Raw genomic sequence first — 5,545 nt, 5'->3', positions numbered from 1 at the left:
CCTCATACCATATTCAAAACACAATTTAAGAGAGATCATTTGCCTAAACATAAAGCAAATTGATAAAGCTACTGGAAGAAAACAGGAGGGTGGCTTTTAAATCTTGGGGTATGCAAAGATTTCCTAGAAAGGATACACAAAAAGCCAGGCATGGTGGCATGAGCCTGTATCCCACATACTCAGAAGGCTGAGGCAGGAGAATTGCTTGAGCCCAGGAGTTCAAGCTGCAGTGAACTATGATTGGTTCACTGCACTTCAGCTTGGGTGACAAAGAGACACCATCTCTTAAAAAAGAATTAAAAAAAAAAAAAGCATGGACCCTGAAAACAATTGATAAATGGACCTCATCAAAATTTAAAACTCCTGCTCATCAAAAAACACTATTGGCCCGGCGCAGTGGCTCATGTCTGTAATCCCAGCACTTTGGGAGGCCCAGGCGGGCAGATCACAAGGGCGGGAGATGGAGACCATTCTGGCTAACATGGTTAAACTCCTTCTCTACTAAAAATACAAAAAATTATCTGGGCATGGTGGCAGATGTTGCAGGGAGTGGAGATCACACCACTGCACTCCAGCCTGGGCGACAGAGTGAGACTCCGTCAAGGAAGGAAGGAAGGAAGGAAGGAAGGAAGGAAGGAAGGAAGGAAGGAAGGAAGGAAGGAGAAAATAGGACCAGGGACCAGGTGCAGCGGCCCACACCTGTAATCCCTTCAAGCACTTTAAGAGTTCAAGGCAGGTAAATGGCTTGAGCCCAGGAGTTCCAGACCAGCATGGGCAACACAGCAAAACCCGGCCAGTATCTACTAAAATTACAAAAACTAACAAGGCGTGTTGGCTTGTGCCTCCTAGCTGCTCAGGAGACTGAGGCAGGAGGATCACCTGAGCCTGGGAAGCAGAGGTTATAGTGAGCCATGATTGTGCCACTGCACTCCAGGCTGGGCGGCAGAGTAAGACCCTGTCTCAAAAAGAAAAGAAAAGAAAAAAGAAAGAAGGGAAGACAGGGGGAGAGGAGGGGAGGGGAGGGGAGGCAAGGGAAGGGAAGCAAGCCACAGACTGGGAGACTAGGAAGAAATATATCTGACAAAGAAATTGTATCCAGAATAAGGGTCCACCAGGGTCCCAGTCCTCACCTCTCTCCCTGCCCCAGCCTCAGGGATAGCCCCCCCAGTTCGGGGGCTTTTGCCTGTATATTTTGCACTAAGCCCTGTGCCAAGCATGAAAACTCAGAATCCAAAACAAAACAATTTTTTCCTTACAACTGGAGTCCCAGCCTGAAGGATTGGTTCTTGGGGGTTGTAAATGCACTTGGCTACCGACATCCAGGCAGCTGCTGGCAGGTTCAGATCCTGCTGAAAGTGAATCCTGGGGTTGACAACGGGAGCAGGAATTCCTCCCACACCAGACAGGCTGATGGGACATCGTGGTCCCTAGTGCCTCTGATCTCCTTGGGAGAGATAAAGGACATGGTTTGACTCACAGTAAGAATGCCAGGATGCCCCACATGCCTGTGCCAGTGACACCAGCCCAGATACAGGCCACTGAGAACTTCCCTGCACACCACTGCGTGACCTGGCAAGTCGCTCATTGCTTCAGGTGTCAGTTTCTCCAGTGTGAAATTGGGCCACTCCTACCTAGTTACACAGGGATTGTGGAATTTAACAACTAACATTGACATGGTATCTGGCACGTGTCTGGCACTGAACTATGTGCTTTACACATCCTGACCCATTTGATCCTCACCACAGCCATTTTACAAAGGAGGAAATTGACACCCTGGGCGGTTTAGTCACTTACCCAAGGTATAGGAAGGTGGTGGAGCTAGAGTTTGAATCCAGACAGCCTGGCTTCAGGGTCTGCACTAATTAAATAATGTTTGTCAAGAGCCAATAGCACTAAATATCGCCCTCCTGCACCACACCCCCCACAAGTCTTTGCTGCATTGAATTGAATTCCACACTAGGGATTGGCTTTCTCAGCCTGTACTTGGGACCCCCAAAGGACATAGACTCTGGCTTATCTGGAAACAGCCACTAGGCTCCTTGCATCTCATCTCCAGAGTGTCCATCCCAATGGTCCGCATACTGGCCACAGTCCTGGTGCTGCTGAGCCTTCTGTCAGCCTCAGGCCTGATGGCCTTCAGCAGCCACCTGCTCCTGTGGAGAAAGGAAGGTGAGCAAAGGTGGGTGGCAGGAAGGTGGGAGGCTCACTGGACCAGGGACCTCGCTGAGACCTGCAGCTCCCCATCTAGCCCCGGAAAGACCCTGTGGGTCTCAGCGTGTCTGTCTGAAATATGGGCATCAGGAGTTGTGGCCTCCCTTCTGAAGGAGCCACGAGGTAATCAACATTAGGAAAGCAATTCACAAGGGGAAATGGGAGAATGAAGGATTCTCAGCTTCTTCCTGCCTGTCCGAACTGATCAAGCACTTCTCTACCTGTTGATTCCAAGGAATTCACGGCCAGCTCCTTGTGTGGGAACCAACTGCCAGGGGCAATGCAGGACCAAGCACTTGAACTTGAGCAGGACAGACATTGTAACCCCACTCCTGCCACTGGGTCTCTAGAGCTGCTCAGTCCCTTCCATAGGCTGGGGCTCAAATCCCAGCTCTGCCACTTTTCAGCTGTGTGAGCTCAGGCAAGTCATCTAACTGCCCTAAGCCTCATTGATCTCAAATCACAGATATACATCAAACAGAAATAGAATACAAGTCACGAATGTAATTTAAAACTTTTGAATAGTCACATGGAAAAGAGTAAAAAGAAATGAGTGCAGTTAGGTGTATTTTATTTTATTTTAATTACTTATTTTTTTAGAGATAAGGTCTCACTCTGTCGCCCAGGCTGGAGTGCAGTGGTGTGATCATGGCTCACTGCAGCCTTGAACTCCAGGGCTCAAGTGATCCTCCTGCCTCAGCCTCCCGAGTAACTACAACTACAAGCATGAGCCACTACGCCCAATCTAGTGAAGTTAATTTTAATAATGTACTTTATTTAACCCAATATTTCCAAAATATTCTTATTTTGATATGGAATCAATATGAAAATATCAATGATACATATTCTACTTTCATGTTTTTCATATTGAGCCATCAAAACCCAGTCTAATGTAAAATAGTCACATTTCAGTGCCTGATGGCCATGTGTGGCTCCTGGCCACTGTGCTGGATGGCAAAGACTAAAAGGATTAACCAAAATCTCAGTAATAAGAGCTATCATGTGCCCGGCACTATCCCCAGCTTATCTTGCTTATCCCCTTTGATCTCGTCCACACTGTGGAGTACACCCATTTTCCAGAGGGAGAAACTGAGGCACAGAGTGGTTAAGCAGCTTACCCTTTGTTTGCATAGCTAGGAAGTGGTAAAGCCAGGAAGATAATCACAATGTCATCGCTGTGGAGGTGGCCATGGGGGAATCCTGGGCCCGCTTTCCATCGCTTCCATGTGGCTCCTAGGAAGAAATGTGGGCTTTGTCCAGGTCCCCTCTGAGGAATCCAGGGTGGGAGCATTCCTGGTCACAACCTCAGAGCCACTTAGCACCTTGCCTCCCAAACTTTGATTGCCAGCTAGCAGCGGTGGCAACCCTTGGTAGCCTGTTAGAAATACAGACCCTCAGACTCTCACCTCAGCCTACTGTATTAGACTCGGCACTGTATGAAAATGTCCAGGGGGTCCTGTGTTCACACTAAGGCTTAAGTAGCAGTGACCTTAGCACACAGATTTATTTTCCCAGCCAGTTTCTGACCCTCATGAGATAATCTCCATGCACTGATCTCGGAAGACTGGGTCATTCCCAAGGGCCTGAGCTGGAAGGGGCTCTTCTGCCCATCTGACTGCCTCCTCCCTCTGGGAGGCCCCTGCTCCCTTGTGCAAGGGGCCAGAACGCCTTTCTGGGCTGAGCTCCAGGCCATTCCCAGCTATACCTGGCTTCAAGGAGCTCCTGCTTCTACATCTCTTTCAGCTCGACAGGCCATGGAGACACAGAGGAACGAGAAGGTCTACCTCTCACACTTGGTAAGGACAGAGGCAAAGGGAAGCCCAAGCTCAGATCCCCTTGGGGCTGGAAGTCAAGATTTCTGGGCTCTGCTTCTGTAACTTCCTACCTGGGCCTGCATGCCTGACCTAGAGGCAGCGCTCGCTCCCCATCTTGGAGGAATCTCTGTGAGCCCCAAGACCAGCCCTTCAGGGTGTGAGCCGGACAGAGTGCCCGTGGGGGACTCACAGGTGGGAACCTGATTTCCCGCCAGGTGCCAGGCAGGGCGGGCACCAGGAGCCATGTGAGCATCTTCTCCAGGCGCCTGCTTTCCATGCCTCCTTTTATAATCACAGAACATCGGAGCTGGATCCAGAGGAAGCCTTTGAGATTTCTAGCCCAACCTTTCTCTCAGATTAAAGCAAATCCCCTTTCAGAACGCCCAGGGGTCAGGGAGCTGTTAGAGATGCACTCTCCAGGGCCCCAGCCTTAGATGAACCCTCCAGGGGTGTGGTCCAGGGACTCTGGCAGTGCTACAGACTCTAGTGTGCTTTTACAAAAGATGAAACTGAGGCCCAGAGAGGGTAAAGGTCTTGCCCATGGTCACACAGCAGGTGGTGGCCCAAATAGAAAACAGGACCCAGATTTCTTAACTCCCTGCTCTTCTCTTTCCAGAACTCCCTGATGTTTTCTCTGAGTCTTCCTTGGCTCTGAGACCAAGGTGACATGGCTGCCCTAGGACTCAGGCTGAGGGTGGTGCTCTGGGGACCAGGGACAAGAGAATAAGGGTCCCTGTGCCCATTGTCTGGAGCAGGGAACCTGCCCCAAGGCTACTGCTGCAAGAAGAGACTGTGCCCTCCGAGGCCAGCACTCCAATGGAGGGGGCTGCAGCATCACACTTTAGGAAACAGAAGCCTCCCCTGGCCCCTCCTCCCTCCGCTGTTTACTGAGATGCCTCCACTCCATTCCTTTAAACACAAGGACAGGAAAGCGGGGCTACCACTACCTTCTTTCCTGGCGCCAGTGAGGACAAAAGACTCAGGCCTGGTTCCCCCAAGGATGGTCTGGGGTGGAAATGGGACTTTGGGCTGTGGCTTAGGAAGCAGCTGTGGTTGTGTCAGGAAGCTCAACAGGGCCAAAGGTAGCGGAGGGGAGTAAGGGAAAAGTCATGGAGACACATGGATGGACGGATGGTGGGTGCCACTGGCCGCCTCCACAGCCGGCCTCCTGGCTGTGCGGCCTGGGGCCTGGGTTTCACCCCACCTAGCTCCAGAAGAGGGGCTGGGGTCCAAGGATGCTGACAGCGCCCGTACCAGCCACAGCTCCCATGCTATTGCCTTCTGGCAACCCTGGGAAGGGCTGCTTTGGGCTTTTTCCTGCCTGAGGCACCTGACCCTGGCTCTGCTGAAGAGAGAGGGGACAGGAAGGGGCACAGGTCCAGCAGGCAGAGGGTCTCTAGGGGCAGCCCCTTGTTGAGGGAAAGATGGAACAGGGCCTCCCAAGGGGGTCAGAGGCAAGAACCTTGTAAACACGATCAGGTGGGAGCTTCTGCTTTTTCTTAAATATTTCCCTTGTGGCT

At 51.2% G+C, this 5,545-nt stretch overlaps 1 long non-coding RNA gene across 1 annotated transcript; it reads left to right on the top strand.

The window, feature by feature from the left end:
• The first annotated feature begins 2,052 nt into the window (after positions 1 to 2,052).
• Positions 2,053 to 5,086, top strand: LOC113222443. The gene is made up of 3 exons (XR_003308398.1): positions 2,053 to 2,169; positions 3,955 to 4,007; positions 4,642 to 5,086. It is a non-coding gene; the product is annotated as an uncharacterized LOC113222443 (long non-coding RNA).
• Positions 5,087 to 5,545: the final 459 nt, after the last annotated feature.

Source organism: Piliocolobus tephrosceles, unplaced genomic scaffold (genome assembly GCF_002776525.5).
Source record: "Piliocolobus tephrosceles isolate RC106 unplaced genomic scaffold, ASM277652v3 unscaffolded_31177, whole genome shotgun sequence".
NCBI lineage: Eukaryota > Metazoa > Chordata > Mammalia > Primates > Cercopithecidae > Piliocolobus > Piliocolobus tephrosceles.
This window is presented reverse-complemented; position numbering and strand designations above follow the sequence as displayed.